General features: G+C 36.1%; 1 pseudogene; it reads right to left on the bottom strand.

The window, feature by feature from the left end:
• Window positions 1–18,149, bottom strand: part of LOC107565957 (TBC1 domain family member 1-like) — a 52,027-nt pseudogene that overhangs the window by 12,326 nt on the left and 21,552 nt on the right.

Raw genomic sequence — 18,149 nt, 5'->3', positions numbered from 1 at the left:
AAATATACACAGTATACACACATATATTATGTAAACAAAAACTTTTATTTTGGATGCGATTAATCGTTTGACAGCACTAATTTTTATTATCAGATCCAATCGGTTATTGAAAATAAAGATCCAACAGTAGAGTTCATTTCATACAGTTTGCTGTTCGTACACTGACACAATTCAGTTGTCCATTTGATGATGATATTATGGTCGTTTTAAGATCAGTGGGTGGTATGGAATGCTTTTTAATATCCAGTTCAGACCATTTGAAAAATACTTTTACTATAACATGAAAACAGAAACCAGGAAATTTACAAATAGTAAATACATAAATTTTGCGTCTGAAAGGGAAATTCCTACAAATGCATATTTTCCTCAGCAAATACTGCTCTGATAGAAACTTCCAAATCTCTCCTCGATGCTGACGAGGAACGCCTGAGAGAGAGAGAAAAACAGAAAGAAGAGCAGAAACAGAGCGCTTAATTGATGGATCTTTTGAATGTTTACATGCCTTGAGCACAACACCTCAGTTTTTGAATGCTTTTTCAGTAGCGTGTGATCTCATCTGACATGTAGATGGATGTCCATAAAATCACTTCAAGAAGACAAAGTCAACATTGGCAACAACTGACGTAAAAAGGTAACACGCATCCCTGCAAACCCCTCTCCATTCACACACATCAGAAAATGACATACACAAACATCACAAATCCAAAAACCAACTACAGGTGCAAAAAAAAAAAGGTTCTTTGTGTGCTTTCTGTGGCACTAGCGGCACCAAACACAATTGCAAACACTCAGCATTTTGTCTACACTGCAGTTTATGATAGATAAACCAGAAAAGCAAAGAATTACACCTAATTCATTGTAATAACATGATGATCTCTGTGTAACATCTGCACAAGTACGTGTACGTGAATGTCTCATGTAAATGCCACAGTTGCACTGAACTTAAACAGGTGTGTGCTTGTGTGTGTAGGTGCGTGCAATCTCACCAATCATTCTGCAGAACTACCTCTATAAAAACCTGACTATCAAAGAGACAGCTTTTCTATCTATGAATATACACTTACACATTCTCCAAATAAACATCATGAAGACTACTTTAAAAACCCTTTTTCCAAGAAAATCTAATTAAAGGCTTTAAAATAACAAATGCACAAAGTTAACTCCGTTTACACTCCTCTAAAAAACTGAAAATTTATACACAAACTGTCTAAAACAACATATTACGTACTCTTCACTAGTGGTCGACCGATATGGGTTTTTTGACAGCCGATACCGATGCCGATATCTTGGAAAGCAGGGTGGCCAGTGGCCGATATAATTTTATTTATTTTAATTCATATTTAAGAAATTTAAAATCATTTGAAAATGGATAAAAAAATAAACGTGTAAAATAAACATACTTATATTCTAGAAGACAAAGAATTTTTCACAAATAAATAAATATTTAATAAAAATATAATTAAAAAGGAAGTCAACACTGTAACCAACAGGGCACTCAGTATTCTGGGAAGTCTGTGTGCATTAGGAATCATATTTTTTCAAATAAAGCCAAGGTAACACTCATTTTACATACAGCACACAGTGAAAATGACATGAATATGACAGTGGGCAAATGCATAAAGTGCAGCATAATTTGAAATCAGTCACGAGTTTAAAGTTTGTCGATCGCGCATCTCCAGTGAAGCTGAACATCCTGTCCGTATTCAATTCGCACGGACCATAGGACCGACTGTCACAGAACACGCGATCACGCAGGTCACATGCACACTTCACAAGATATCAACTAGATTCGACTAAGTCTGCAAGGTTTGTGAAATTAAATGTTCATTAGTCATTCAAAGATTTGTTTAAATTATATAAATGCGTATTTGCGGAATGCTGACAGCAAACGAGAAAGTATTATAATGTTTGCCTTTAATAATATTAAAGAAATCATTATAATACTTTTTTGTATACATTTTAATTCCTTTGTTTAACAGTTCTATCTGATTATTAGATAGACTTCTATCCGTATTAGACAGAACTGAATGACAACAGCGAACAAGAGGGAGAATGTGAGCATTGTGGGCTCCATCAAAATAAAAGTCCTGCCTCGAACACATCAGTCAAACAGAAAAACTTATTGGCCAATGCCGATATTTGAAAAAATGGCAGATATATATCGGCCTTGGCGATACATCGGTTGACCACTACACTTCACTCAATGTACAGGTCAAGTTCAGTTAATCCAGGTGCCATTCAATGAATAGGCTGCTAAGAAAAACCTCATACAACTCACTGTTACATTAGCTTCAACATTTTTATGTATCTACGTGTGTGTGTGTGTGTGTGTGTGTGTGTGTGGCAGATATATATCGGCCTTGGCGATACATCGGTTGACCACTACACTTCACTCAATGTACAGGTCAAGTTCAGTTAATCCAGGTGCCATTCAATGAATAGGCTGCTAAGAAAAACCTCATACAACTCACTGTTACATTAGCTTCAACATTTTTATGTATCTACGTGTGTGTGTGTGTGTGTGTGTGTGTGTGTGTGTGTGTGTGTGCGTTACCTTGTCCCACAGCTTTGTGGATCTCCTCAGTGTCAAATCTGACCTTTGACCTCCCAGTGGTGCTGAGCATTCTCTCCCAGACTAGTGTGACATCTTTCAGACACGGAGTGATCTCTTCATAGTCCAGCTTCAGTCGTCTGCACTGTAGATCACTCTCTGATGCTGTATACACATTGAATGAAAATTTAAGAAATTAGAAATAATGTGCAGAATAAAGATAATCAGTTGAGTTGGAAGAACATTTACAACATTACACCGCGGTGCATTCAATTTAATTACTTACAGTCCGTTAACACAGAACGCGTTTTACATTCCACTGTGCTAATTTTCCATTGTTTTCCTATGTAAACACACTCTAAACCAGTGGTTCTCAACCCGCATGCGGCCCGTCACGAATTCAAATGCGGCCCACCATGCTGAACACAATTTTAAAAAATTACTTTCAGTTTTACAATTCATTTAAGTTTTTACATTAATTTAAAAAATGTACTAAATAAATATAAGCTATAGCCTAATGTTTTTATGTAAAATAATTTTGTTTTTCATATATTATTTTCAGACATGAGCAGTACTCACATAGCCTAATTAACGTTACACATTTAAAGTAACGACCAAGTGGCCAGCGGCAGACAGTGAGCATATGCTTGATCAAATTAGCCTTCTCAAATCATCACGACTTGACTAAAATAAAATCTATAGATATAAAACAGTTCAAGCATTTAACAATGTTTACACCTTAAACCTAGATAAATGTGCACTGTATCCAATAGTTTGTGCGGAGAGTGGACCTGAAGCGCGCTTTGCAGGACATAGAGATGCCAGCGCGATCACTTGCATTTTTTTTCAGTGGATACACCGTCATTTTTGCTCATAAAGGTAAGAGTAATATATCATTCGTAACTGTAAAGGGTCTACTTTTATTTGTGTGCACTCACAATATCAACAAAACGTTGTGCTTTTATAAAATAAAGAAATCAAACATGATGCGCTTTCTGCCGTCTCTTCTTCTACAGGAACGCTTCACAAAAATTAACCAAAACTCAGCGAATACATGCCTCACAGACATGATAAATATATCTATAGAAAGCTTTAAATTACTACTTAACGAAATAAAACAAAACAAAAACAAAAAACGCTTTCATTATGATCATAATCTGTAAAGATGCACTACTCTCTAAAGGCGCGTCTAATGAAAAGGTGGACAGTCTCGGTAGCACGTTCTCGTGTTGTTTCCACCAGCGCAGCAATCTTTTTTCATCACTAATTGATGGTGTGTGTGTGTGTGTGTGCGTTACCTTGTCCCACAGCTTTGTGGATCTCCTCAGTGTCAAATCTGACCTTTGACCTCCCAGTGGTGCTGAGCATTCTCTCCCAGACTAGTGTGACATCTTTCAGACACGGAGTGATCTCTTCATAGTCCAGCTTCAGTCGTCTGCACTGTAGATCACTCTCTGATGCTGTATACACATTGAATGAAAATTTAAGAAATTAGAAATAATGTGCAGAATAAAGATAATCAGTTGAGTTGGAAGAACATTTACAACATTACACCGCGGTGCATTCAATTTAATTACTTACAGTCCGTTAACACAGAACGCGTTTTACATTCCACTGTGCTAATTTTCCATTGTTTTCCTATGTAAACACACTCTAAACCAGTGGTTCTCAACCCGCATGCGGCCCGTCACGAATTCAAATGCGGCCCACCATGCTGAACACAATTTTAAAAAATTACTTTCAGTTTTACAATTCATTTAAGTTTTTACATTAATTTAAAAAATGTACTAAATAAATATAAGCTATAGCCTAATGTTTTTATGTAAAATAATTTTGTTTTTCATATATTATTTTCAGACATGAGCAGTACTCACATAGCCTAATTAACGTTACACATTTAAAGTAACGACCAAGTGGCCAGCGGCAGACAGTGAGCATATGCTTGATCAAATTAGCCTTCTCAAATCATCACGACTTGACTAAAATAAAATCTATAGATATAAAACAGTTCAAGCATTTAACAATGTTTACACCTTAAACCTAGATAAATGTGCACTGTATCCAATAGTTTGTGCGGAGAGTGGACCTGAAGCGCGCTTTGCAGGACATAGAGATGCCAGCGCGATCACTTGCATTTTTTTTCAGTGGATACACCGTCATTTTTGCTCATAAAGGTAAGAGTAATATATCATTCGTAACTGTAAAGGGTCTACTTTTATTTGTGTGCACTCACAATATCAACAAAACGTTGTGCTTTTATAAAATAAAGAAATCAAACATGATGCGCTTTCTGCCGTCTCTTCTTCTACAGGAACGCTTCACAAAAATTAACCAAAACTCAGCAAATACATGCCTCACAGACATGATAAATATATCTATAGAAAGCTTTAAATTACTACTTAACGAAATAAAACAAAACAAAAACAAAAAACGCTTTCATTATGATCATAATCTGTAAAGATGCACTACTCTCTAAAGGCGCGTCTAATGAAAAGGTGGACAGTCTCGGTAGCACGTTCTCGTGTTGTTTCCACCAGCGCAGCAATCTTTTTTCATCACTAATTGATGGATGTCTAAAATATATAAATAAGGAGAAGCCTAAAACAGGCCCGAGGCCCTGCCCTAGTCTGAACTATGACATGAAAATTGTCCCGAAGCCCAGCCCAAGGGGCGTAAAAAAGTCGGGGCCCGTCAGGCCCGGGCTGAAATGCAGGGCTCTAGCTCTGGTCTAGCACACAGAAAAGGATTTGACTGAAAATTTATCAGAAGAGATCATCTACGCAAAAGAGAAAAAGAGGCGGCTTTTCTGCATTAGGTATGTTTTTTTAATTTTTCTTTGTACAGCAGTTATTGTTCATTCTAAATTAATTTTTTAATGTAGAATATGTGTTACATAAATACATGAAATGTAGAACATATAACAGAGTGCTCGTGGCTCATCTGCCCCCCCCCCCTGCATAAAAGTGAAACTCCGTCTATGATCAGCTATTATTGAGTCAGTTCTGTGCTCTTCTATAACTGTCTGGTTTGGGTCAGCCAGCAGAAAGAATCATTGGTGTGCACCTGCCCAGTCTTCAGGACTTGTACAACTCCAGAGTGAAGAAACGGGCAGGAAACATCATCAAAGACCCCTCTCACCCCGGACACAACCTGTTTGCACTTCTCCCCTCAGGCAGACGCTACAGATCTCTGTGCACTAGAACATCTAGGCATAAAAACTGTTTTTTCCCCCATGCCATCTCCAGCTTAAACAGCTAACATATGAATCATTACCTGCGTTCTGTAATTCATTTCCATAATTCATTCTACAACCTTAATTAATGCCTCTTTCTCAAGTATTATGTAAATACATATGCATATCTCTTTATTTATATAGTTCTATATAGAGTAAATGATGCACAAATCTGTACATAAATCTACTGTTCCAGATTCATACACATTATTTATTGTTAGGTTTTACTATTTAAAGTTTTTTTTTTTTTCTTTTTTTCTTCTGTTCTCATGTCAAATGTGTATGCATGTATGTATGTACCAGGAGTACCTTAAAAAAACCACAACAAATTCCTCGTGTGTTTGCACACCTGGCGAATAAAGCTAATTCTGATTCTGATTCTGATTCTGATTCTGATGATTGTGCCGTTACTCCTTTCAAGCCGAAGTTCACAAAATTGGGTGTTATTTATGGGGAGTAGAATTATTTATTCATTTCAATGAATGTAATCGATTAGATATCATAATATTTAGGCTATAATATTATAAATCAGGTTGGTTTGTATTGCTGACATAATATGTAAATTATATGCGTGCGGCCCGCGAGACTTGCACTTGGACCATAGTGCGGCCCGGTGGAAAAAAAGCTTGAGAACCACTGCTCTAAACGGACATGTTTGACCACTGCACTCACGTCTGATGTCTTTTGCATGAAACAGTGTTCAACTTCGAAAAAACCTGTCTAGAGATCTCAAATGTGTTCCCATTGCACTGGCCGCATCTGACATTTTTCTAAGCAAAAACACGTACTGTGTCAATGCCACCTTGCTTAACTTTTTCAACATTTTATTTTTTCTGATGTGAAAAAAAGTTACATAGCCCAAAACTAACAAGAAAATAAAACTGAAACATTTAAATTTTAAGAACAATATTTAAGATTAATAGTATGCAGCAATAGCTGTTTTTGTTGCCATTATTAAATTATTTATAATACATATATTATTTTTATTGCCATAGTCTGAAGATTAGGCTGTTTATTCCTCTGCCAAAATGAATAAAACCGTAATTAAAAAAACAGTTTTACATATTGCCTATCGGATACAAACATATTTACTACTGTTTAAAAGTTTGGAGTTGGTAAGATTTTTCAACTTTTTTGAAAGAAGTGTCTAATGCTCACTAAGGCAGCATTTAATTTATCAAAAATATAGTTAAAAATATATTGTGACAGTAATATTGTGAAATATTATTAGTTTCCAATTTCTATTCTTTTTTTGTGTGATTGCAAATTTCCACAGATCCTTTAAAAAGCATTCTAATATGCTGATCTGGCGCTCAAAAAACATTTCATATTATCAATGATGAAAACGCTAGTGCTGTTCAATATTTGAACAGAACAATGTTTTTTTTTTCAGAATTCTTTAATCAATAGAAAACAATTACTGAAATAGAAATTAGGGGTGCTCCGATCAGGATTTTTGAGGCCGATTACCGATTGCCGATCACAGAAAGCAGTATCTGTCGATACCGATCTTTTTAAAGCCTTCTTTTTATCATTTATAACTATTTATATTGATACTCCAATCAGGATTTTTAGACATTTATTCAGCGCCTGAATTTAATTTTTGAAAATAGGGGGAATTCCCCTCTTAGGTGACGACAGCAGAAAGAATCATTGGTGTGCACCTGCCCAGTCTTCAGGACTTGTACAACTCCAGAGTGAAGAAACGGGCAGGAAACATCATCAAAGACCCCTCTCACCCCGGACACAACCTGTTTGCACTTCTCCCCTCAGGCAGACGCTACAGATCTCTGTGCACTAGAACATCTAGGCATAAAAACTGTTTTTTCCCCCATGCCATCTCCAGCTTAAACAGCTAACATATGAATCATTACCTGCGTTCTGTAATTCATTTCCATAATTCATTCTACATCCTTAATTAATGCCTCTTTCTCAAGTATTATGTAAATACATATGCATATCTCTTTATTTATATAGTTCTATATAGAGTAAATGATGCACAAATCTGTACATAAATCTACTGTTCCAGATTCATACACATTATTTATTGTTAGGTTTTACTATTTAAAAGTTTTTTTTTTTTCTTTTTTTCTTCTGTTCTCATGTCAAATGTGTATGCATGTATGTATGTACCAGGAGTACCTTAAAAAAACCACAACAAATTCCTCGTGTGTTTGCACACCTGGCGAATAAAGCTAATTCTGATTCTGATTCTGATTCTGATTCTGATGATTGTGCCGTTACTCCTTTCAAGCCGAAGTTCACAAAATTGGGTGTTATTTATGGGGAGTAGAATTATTTATTCATTTCAATGAATGTAATCGATTAGATATCATAATATTTAGGCTATAATATTATAAATCAGGTTGGTTTGTATTGCTGACATAATATGTAAATTATATGCGTGCGGCCCGCGAGACTTGCACTTGGACCATAGTGCGGCCCGGTGGAAAAAAAGCTTGAGAACCACTGCTCTAAACGGACATGTTTGACCACTGCACTCACGTCTGATGTCTTTTGCATGAAACAGTGTTCAACTTCGAAAAAACCTGTCTAGAGATCTCAAATGTGTTCCCATTGCACTGGCCGCATCTGACATTTTTCTAAGCAAAAACACGTACTGTGTCAATGCCACCTTGCTTAACTTTTTCAACATTTTATTTTTTCTGATGTGAAAAAAAGTTACATAGCCCAAAACTAACAAGAAAATAAAACTGAAACATTTAAATTTTAAGAACAATATTTAAGATTAATAGTATGCAGCAATAGCTGTTTTTGTTGCCATTATTAAATTATTTATAATACATATATTATTTTTATTGCCATAGTCTGAAGATTAGGCTGTTTATTCCTCTGCCAAAATGAATAAAACCGTAATTAAAAAAACAGTTTTACATATTGCCTATCGGATACAAACATATTTACTACTGTTTAAAAGTTTGGAGTTGGTAAGATTTTTCAACTTTTTTGAAAGAAGTGTCTAATGCTCACTAAGGCAGCATTTAATTTATCAAAAATATAGTTAAAAATATATTGTGACAGTAATATTGTGAAATATTATTAGTTTCCAATTTCTATTCTTTTTTTGTGTGATTGCAAATTTCCACAGATCCTTTAAAAAGCATTCTAATATGCTGATCTGGCGCTCAAAAAACATTTCATATTATCAATGATGAAAACGCTAGTGCTGTTCAATATTTGAACAGAACAATGTTTTTTTTTTCAGAATTCTTTAATCAATAGAAAACAATTACTGAAATAGAAATTAGGGGTGCTCCGATCAGGATTTTTGAGGCCGATTACCGATTGCCGATCACAGAAAGCAGTATCTGTCGATACCGATCTTTTTAAAGCCTTCTTTTTATCATTTATAACTATTTATATTGATACTCCAATCAGGATTTTTAGACATTTATTCAGCGCCTGAATTTAATTTTTGAAAATAGGGGGAATTCCCCTCTTAGGTGACTCTTGTGAGAGGGGAAGCAGCTTTCACACAGGAGTCCACTACTGATCTGTGGCTGTTTACCACAAACACAACATTTATCCATTATTTTGATTTCAAATCCAAACATTGTCACTGAAAATGCTTTTTCAGCATTGCAATTCTTTTTTTACACAGTACAGTAATACAATCTTTCACAGACATGTTTAAACACAATAAATATAAGCAACACATTATTCAATGCTTTTTACTTTTGCATTTACTTCTAGATTTATATATTAAGCTGCTCAAGCAAGTGGCAAAACATTTAAACTACTTTTCTTACGTTAATCACAAACTTACCATTGACAGAAATAGTCAGCTCTACTGCCTTTCCTTTTGCATTGAAATCTTTATTACAAGCAATCCTGCGGTTCATAAAGAACTTTGTTTTCCTACCTCCACGAGTGCCATCTATTATTGCCTTATCTAAAAGTGTGCTTTCCCTTTAAACCTAGCCAAAAAGCCATATGTGTTGACTGTGAAACACAGTATACTTTAATAATATGCATCCATGGTGTAATTACTACATTTTCGTGTGTCAATTCTTGTTCATATTTACTGCAAGCAATGCGCTGTTACTTTAATTCAGCTTGCAGCGCAGCAAACAGACTCGGTGCGGAGGATCTCTGCACTGCAGCAGACGCACCGCTCCTGAACGCATTGCCGGACCGCAACCGTGTGCAGTGTGCACACTTTAATCCATTAACATGAGCGCGGAAAAAATACGCACTGCATACGCACTGCAAACGGAGTAATGTGAACCTGGCATTATGTGTGTGCGCTGCGAGTGTGCATGAGTGCACGGTGTCCAGGAGAGCGCGCGAGCGCTGAATGGTTAAACCCTGGCAAGAATTAAAAAGAAATGCAAGTACCTCACCTTCAGCATTATAATTATTTCACCCGCGCCAGACAGAGACTGAGACTGTGCCGCTGCATGTCATGCCAAACCTCTCACAGCAGCTTCATCAGTTTGAGATCGTTTTTTTTAGATCAGCCTTTTTAGAGACCGCCGATCAATCATCCCAAATTGATTATCGGCCGATAGTGATCGGTAGCAGATTAATCAGAGCACCCCTAATAGAAATCTTGTAACATTTATGGTCATTGTAATGAATAATTGAATGCCTCCTTGCTGAAAATAAGTATTAATTTCTTTAAAAAAAATTTTTTAACTGTAGTATACATATAGAATATTTAAATCGGTTTTATAACCATGGGATACAAAAACTGAATTGGGAAAAAGTTGACTGTGTGAAAGAGTATTCTTATTGTTGTATGTATGATCATTTGATTTATTGTCACTTGTTGGAATATCATTTAAATAGTTGTGGACCTTTTATAAATTCTGTATTAATGAAAATCTATTTTAAGTCTATTTTTTCTATTTTAAGTCCAACAATGTAATAACATTTTTTATTTCTTTTAAATGGAAGAGTTAAACAAGTGGAGAGTAAAGGAGAGCCAGAAAACACATGCCCAACATGCAGCAGAATGTCTTCATTCTAAGATTAGTAAAACCAATTGCACTTATTGCACCAGTGAGAATTCTCATTTAGACACACAAACACAGGAAGAGATACAAGAAGGGAAATTTCAGGAACAAGAGAATAATACCCTCCCCACCCATCTCACCCTTGGGACCAAAAAAAACCATTTAAAAAAAATAAAGAAAGCAGGAAAGAAACAGAAATAGAAGTCTCCAAAGTGTCAAACATCAGAAGTTATGTGATTAATAGGGAAAGTGGTAATATAAACACAGGCTAGATGTAGGGCAGACAGTCTTCCCAGTACACATCTTCTGACCCACTTCTTTATGCCCACACCCTATTCAATAGGTCTGGCTGCTTTCATTTCAAGATTCTGTTCTTTCTTTTTCAGCTCATGAGAAGCATGACTGGGCATGGCAGGGCAGGACGTGACACTGCCAATAACGACCACACCCAAATCAGACCTCATCTGTGCAAGCAAAGCTCTTCACCTGTCTCATAACCTGCAGCAGGGACTTCCAGGTAAGGCAGCGCATGGGTGCGCCAGATTGTGCAGAAATGTCTCTGTGTGTGTGTGTGTGTGTGTATGCTACTGTTTATGGGATGTGCTTTTGTGTATAAATCTTAAGGGCATGAACAAACTAAGCTTTATTACCACGTAATACCTAGTAATCTGGATGTTGCGATTACATAAAAAAAGTAAGATCTTGTACAAGCAGAATTATACTAACATTAACCAAAGTAATAACAAACTTAAATAAGCTAACATAATGTATGGCCAATTTTGGTGCAAAGGTGAATATAAACTAGAGCTAACAACAAATCTAAAACCAAAATCAGTCACAAAATTGATTTCATTTTTGCACTAAGTTGATGTATTTCCTCAGCGACCAGCACGGATCAGCTCTAAGCATTACGAAGCGGATATCGTCCTCTTTTGGAAGACCAAACAAAGTAGTTTCACTTTCACAACGAAGCACACAGCGTCTTCAGGACATGGCAGCAGCGGCAGCAACAATACTACAGCGAGAATAAAAGTTATGCCTTCTTTCTTTGCGTGAACATTTTGGCGGCGTTATGCAAATCTTCCCACATATTGAGGTAGATATGTGGGGGCGTGTTAGAACGAGCCATTTTAGGAGGGTGTGGCTGACTCTGAACTTTGATAAAGAATATCTCTTTGGATTTGAGACTTTAGTCTTTGCAACTTTACAGATTTTCTTTATGCACCAAGAGCTTGTAACACTCCAAAGAGAAAGGAAAAAATGAAATCGCATCATATGACCCCTTTAATTGAATTTGTAAAGGTATCATACTGCCAGTTTGTTACTTGGCCATTTATATGCGGAATTTACAATGTTCACAGTGATAATAGTTATCGTGTGATTGTTTGTGTTTCACCTTGTAGTTTCTGATTCTCCCTCTCCATCCTCAGCAGGAGAATTTGTTGAAGAATTGCTTTCCTCCATAACGCTCTTAGCTCCGCCCCACTCCTCCTTCTCCTCTCCTCTGGCACCGCCCCCAGGATGCTCTCCCCGCCCCCCACTCCGCCTCCTAGTGCCATTCTGTTGCCAACCTCTAAGGTGGATTCTGGAAAACAGAATAGTTTATGTCACAATAGTATAAAATTAACATGAACTACCAACATTTGCCTACATAAATTACCAACAATGTCACCCAACATCATCTACAGTAAACAACATCTACATCAACTATTAATATCATCATGTCTATGTTTGTAATTATACCGTGATTTCAGCAGTGACCAGTGAAGTTTTGTGATTCGGAATTGTGGTATGTAGTCAGTACACCATAAAAAATTTTATGTAATTTTTTTTACAGAAAAAGGTCATTTTTATACTTTCCATATAATGTAAAAAACTGTAAATGGTTTAACATTACATTATATGTAATTTTACTGCAAAATAAATGCAAAATGTATGGGTTTTAGCAATAAACCCTATGAATCTATGAATTGCCATATAATTCACAATTTAAAAAACAGTAAAAGGACATTCCTAGAATTCACATATGATTAACAGCATATTTTTTTACAAAGTATGTCCCTATTAAGTAAATATTGTTATAAGGTATTAAATAAACATTAATAAAATAAAGAGAAACAGAAATGACAAACAAAAATAAATAATATAAGAAAAGATTAGAAATAAAGTAAACTTTATCAAGTATTTTGGTAAGTTCAGAAATAGAAAAAAGAAGAAAAAGAAGAACAACAGGTAAAGTAAAAGGTGAAATAATACTACTTAAATGTAACCATTTAATTTTTGTGGCTGTTTACAATAATTTAATACAAACACAATTGCACTTAATGTCTCTCCAAGACAAACAAGTGTATTTGAATGTTCACACAAATATCAACTACAATAGCTACCAATCCGAAAACAATGACCATCATCTTTCTAAATCAACAACGCCTATATCAATTACCAACATTGCCATTACTTATCACTGGTATAAAATATCATTCACGTAAGCTTAAAATTCTTCAGATCAAGGTTAATAAGCTTACACTAAATAAAAGCTTCAATTCATATTACTGTAACCTCTGAAAACATGTACAGTTAACATGCTATCATAGTAAATGATAAAGCTAAAAGAACCTAAAATAAAAAGTCTCTGATTTCCCCACACTTTAATAAACAGTAGGTGTATTGCATAACGGCACGGTCACAATAATTGTTTTTTTTTCGTTTTCTCTCATGTTTGCAAAAATTAACACTTAACAAAAGAGCAAACCACAAAACACACAGAAACACATGCATAACACTCAAATACAATTGTCCATGCGTACAGGCAGAGGTGTTAAAAAATAAAGCGAACACCACCCAAACGATAGGGTGGCTCCGAGACAAAGTGCTAAATTGTGCATAAAGAAAAATAAAATGTACTGTTATATATAGTATAAACACAGAGTGAGATCACCTAAAACACTGTGCTGCATAATCACAAGGAAAAGAAAAATCAAATCAGAGTGTTGAAATAAAACAGCATTCACCTGTAGATTTTCAAACCTATAATTGTCAAGAGGTTGTTGTTTTCCCAATTTTCTCATTCCAGTGGTGACAAAATACCCCAGATTCACTTTATTATTGTGACATTTCATATGTACAAATATTTGTGGCTGTATACAATACCAATACACAGCAAATTTTTTTTTTTTGGACAGGAAACCTACCATAACAATGTTAGAAACAAACAAACAAAAAAAATATGTGTGAGTAGAAAATTTACTGAGACTTTACTGAGATTTTTTTCACCGACTAAAACGAGACGATGATGAACTAAAACGCGTTTTGAATGACAGAAACTATGATGAAAATCTATTGACATTTTCGTCAATGAATAAATACGAGACAAAAATGTTAGGGAGGGACGATTTGGGAAGAGATTCGTTCAGAACGAATCTGCTGCGTAGTTAGATGCGTAGATATGAACCGGTGGGACATAAGCTAACATACACTTGCTGCACGTCTCATAAAACATACAAAAATGTCGATATCTGGGAGTAAGAGAAGAGCAGACATATGGATAAATCTGACGACGCAAAAGAGAACTCAATTCGGTCCGGTTTTCTGAGTGCAGACACTGAAGCAGCGTCACTCACACAGCACACGAGTACTATTTCGCATCTCATGAACGGAGAAATACACAAAAAATGATGTTGAATTGTCTGTTTTGACGAGTATTCATGCAAACACACTCGGTTATGTCTCATTTGAACATAAACAGTTGGGAGAATATTGGACGTGTATCAGTACATTGCATCCAGTTTTAAAGGGACAGCAGCCTAATTTAGTTGCTATTGTCTGTGGCATTGATGTTAATCAAGCAACAAAAGAAAGACAGAAAATCACTCACTGCTCTTGATTGAATCACTTTAGTAGCCCTAAAGACTAATCTAAATTTATTTATAGAAACAGTTTTATAAAGAATGTGGTAAACAAGTTGTTATAAAGAATGCATAATTAGCCTATATAACCATTTGTATTTCATTGAAAAGAAGACCATGTTCTTGTTCTTTATGAGAAGTGGTTTTATTAAATTTTTACATAAAGGCTTGTAGTGTCACCGCAGTTAAATCGGTGTCTATCATGATAAAACCTTAATATCAAACTAGTGAATTTGGAAACCCATTAGATTTTAGCAGACTAAATTTACTGTAGATTTAGTCGACTAAAATCTTATGATATTTAGTCGACTAAAACTACACTAAAACCTTAAATTCAGATGACTAAAATATGACTAAAACTAAACGGCATTTTAGTCAAAAGACTATGACTAAAACAGAATCAAAATTCGCTGTCAAAATTAACACTGCTGAGACTCTAACTGAAGTAGATCAAAAAAGGTAACCTTTTACCTTTTGGGGGCCACCAAGTTGAGATCATATGACCAGACAAACACTGTTAACTTAGATAAATAACTGTGAAAAGAGCACTTCCACAAAAACATTAAAGGTACCCTGAAATGCTTAGAAACACGCAGCGTTACTCTATGTATTGACGTCATTTTAACTGAAACAGGAAGACAGGGCGGGACATATCAAGCAGCCCCGCACCTTTTTAAAATAGCCAATAGCGTTCACTTATATCACAGCTTGGGCTAGAGCCGTTCAGAGCCATTGAGCTCCGTAAAGCCACATTTGACCGGGTATGCCAGCCACAATCTCATCCATATTGCTATAAAATATAGCATTCTGCGCCGACTCGCGCATGTGATCCGCTCCAAGCTATCGGGTCTCTGGACGGGAGCAGAGTGTGTGTGTGGTGCGGTGGTTAGCGTGACACAGCGCAAAACCAGACTTCTTTTTTTCCTCAATGGAAAGCATATTTACAGTGTTTGAATCATTCCCTGTCCCCTATATAGTGCACTACGTGCCATTCACTGTACAGAAAATACTAATTCTGTGGACAAGTGACTGATTTCAGCCACGGCTTCAGCGTCTATATAGTGTAGGGGGCGGGCACTTCGGATTCTAGAGAGCATTTGATTGGACAGAAAGTTTGATGAGAAGCTGAAGTACGATGTGATGTCAAAAAAAATCGTTGAGCCGTTTTGGCAGAAGTGACGAACTGCAAGCTTTGAATGCTTATATCTTCTAAATGCGAATTTTGTCACCGTTTTGGAGCACACTGCCTTATAGATAACCTTAAGACTAACATATTGATACTAACACCCAAAAAACTTTAATTTTGATTTCATGGGGACTTAAATAACTTTTAAAAAAATAGTGACACTAGATTCATGTTGCCAGTTATATATTATATTTAAAATGCATTTTATTATTTAAAAGACTCCCTGTTATAAATGTATTACAAATTGTTATATTTTTTACTGAAAAAATTCAAATAATTTAAATTAATAAATAAATATAATAATATAAAATAAAATAAATAATAATAAATGTATAGGGAAAATGGCAGGAGGGCATTTACAACCAATATTTGAGATTCCTGCATACACGGTAATATACAAGTCAAGTACAACTTCTCAAGACGTGCCTTTATATATACACACACACACACGGTCTTGGTCAGACAATGTTTCTGCCTAACATATTTTAAGGCTTTCAACAGAAGGGCCATACAACTTCTCTCAAAACAGCAATTTCTTATATCAGGAATCATACACACACACACACACACACACACACACACACACACCTGACCCAGTTCCAGTGGGGTGGAGCAGCACATGAGTTTGAGTGTATGTGTGGAGATTGCTACAGCGGACACTGACGCACTCGGACACTTGGGCGCCGGTCACTCCCTCTGCAAACACACACACGCGCGCACGTGCGTGCACACATGCACACACGCACACTGACCAGTCCCTCTGTAAATAAGAGGTGTTTCTGCCCAGACCAACGCCTTGCAAGTGTGCAAACACACATATATAAGTGGGTCAATAAGGCCGGTGCTTTCCTGTAGATATCTGTCAACATGACCTCCTGCAAAACACCACACCCAACACACACACATGCATACATTACCTCATTAACACAAACATTACTTCATTCAGCGCAGACACACACTTGTCAAGACACACCCAAATATACTGGAGAAACACACACACAACAAGAGCGCTCTTGGCACGCATTCTGCTTTAAGGAAGTGTACTCATATTACTGCACAGAAATCAACATACATTTTTCCGTAAACGAAAAAAGGTCAGTTCTCCAGAATCAGATACTGGACACCTTTTAATTGAGCAAACAAACACAGTCCAACACAACTATGGAAGCCTGTTTTAGCTTTAAAGAAAGAAAAGTATTTGAGACTTCATATGTCACAATTTCAATTTTATTTCTTGCAATAGTAACTTTATATCTCACAGTATGACTTTATATCTTATTTTAAACTTGAATTATTTTGTAACAACTGTTAAACCTGGGCTCCAACACCATACTTTGCAGGTATTTAATTTTTTTGAGCCTATGAAGTTAAACAAAAGTGTGTATAATTAATCATCATTCTCTCATTCACACACACACACACACACACACACCTGAGGGGTGTTTTGACATCCGGAACAACATTTACTGCGAGGTGCTGCCAAGTCTAATGAGCTACCAACTTCAAAATAACAGACCTGATTTGCTGTTTTGGCAGCTCAAGAAAGAAAGGCATAAAACAGGTCAAGAAAAGAAGAAAAGCAAGCACTGACAGAACCATGTCTGGGTGCGGGGGGGAAATGAGGAAGGTGATAATCATTTTAATTCTGTTTCTTCACCAAAAGAAACATCAAGACCAAGTTGGTTGTCAGTTGTCAAACTCACTTAAATGAATTCTTTACCACATCATTAAGAGCAAGAGCGCTATCTAGTGGACATCAACTGTTACCGCAGCATGTAGAGGCACTGACTGTACTGTACACTGTAAAGAGTAGTTTGCATTGATGTACTCTACTTACATATTCAACTAGGGTGTTACCTTTGGAATCTGAGCCCTTCTGTGGTGTGGCAACTCTTAAGAAGATCTGTTGTCTCCAGGAGTGTTGCCGGCTACATAATGGACTGTCATCCCCAACAACACAAACTGCTCCAGGACTGGACAGGGCCGCCACGTCACTAAACACACATAGAAATACATAAGCTAAGGCATCCATTCACAAATATATACACATACAGACAGACAGCAGTCACAGACTTCTGTCAGAATAGACATAGCATATTTAATTTCTATTAGCATATTAAATTTGAAAGCTCATAAATCAAGACCAAAAAAAACATTTCAAAACAATCCTAGACCAACTTATTACTAGTGATTTGAAGCATTTTGAGGATTTTTTGTAATTTTCAAGTACTCAAGTAATCTATCTATCTATCTTTAAAAAAATGTGACATTGTGTTCATAATATGAAATAACATCA

Source organism: Sinocyclocheilus grahami, unplaced genomic scaffold (assembly GCF_001515645.1).
Source record: "Sinocyclocheilus grahami isolate Dianchi unplaced genomic scaffold, SAMN03320097.WGS_v1.1 scaffold1037.1, whole genome shotgun sequence".
Classification (NCBI taxonomy): domain Eukaryota; kingdom Metazoa; phylum Chordata; class Actinopteri; order Cypriniformes; family Cyprinidae; genus Sinocyclocheilus; species Sinocyclocheilus grahami.
Note: the sequence above shows the minus strand (reverse complement) of the source record. Positions and strands in the feature narration are given on the sequence as shown.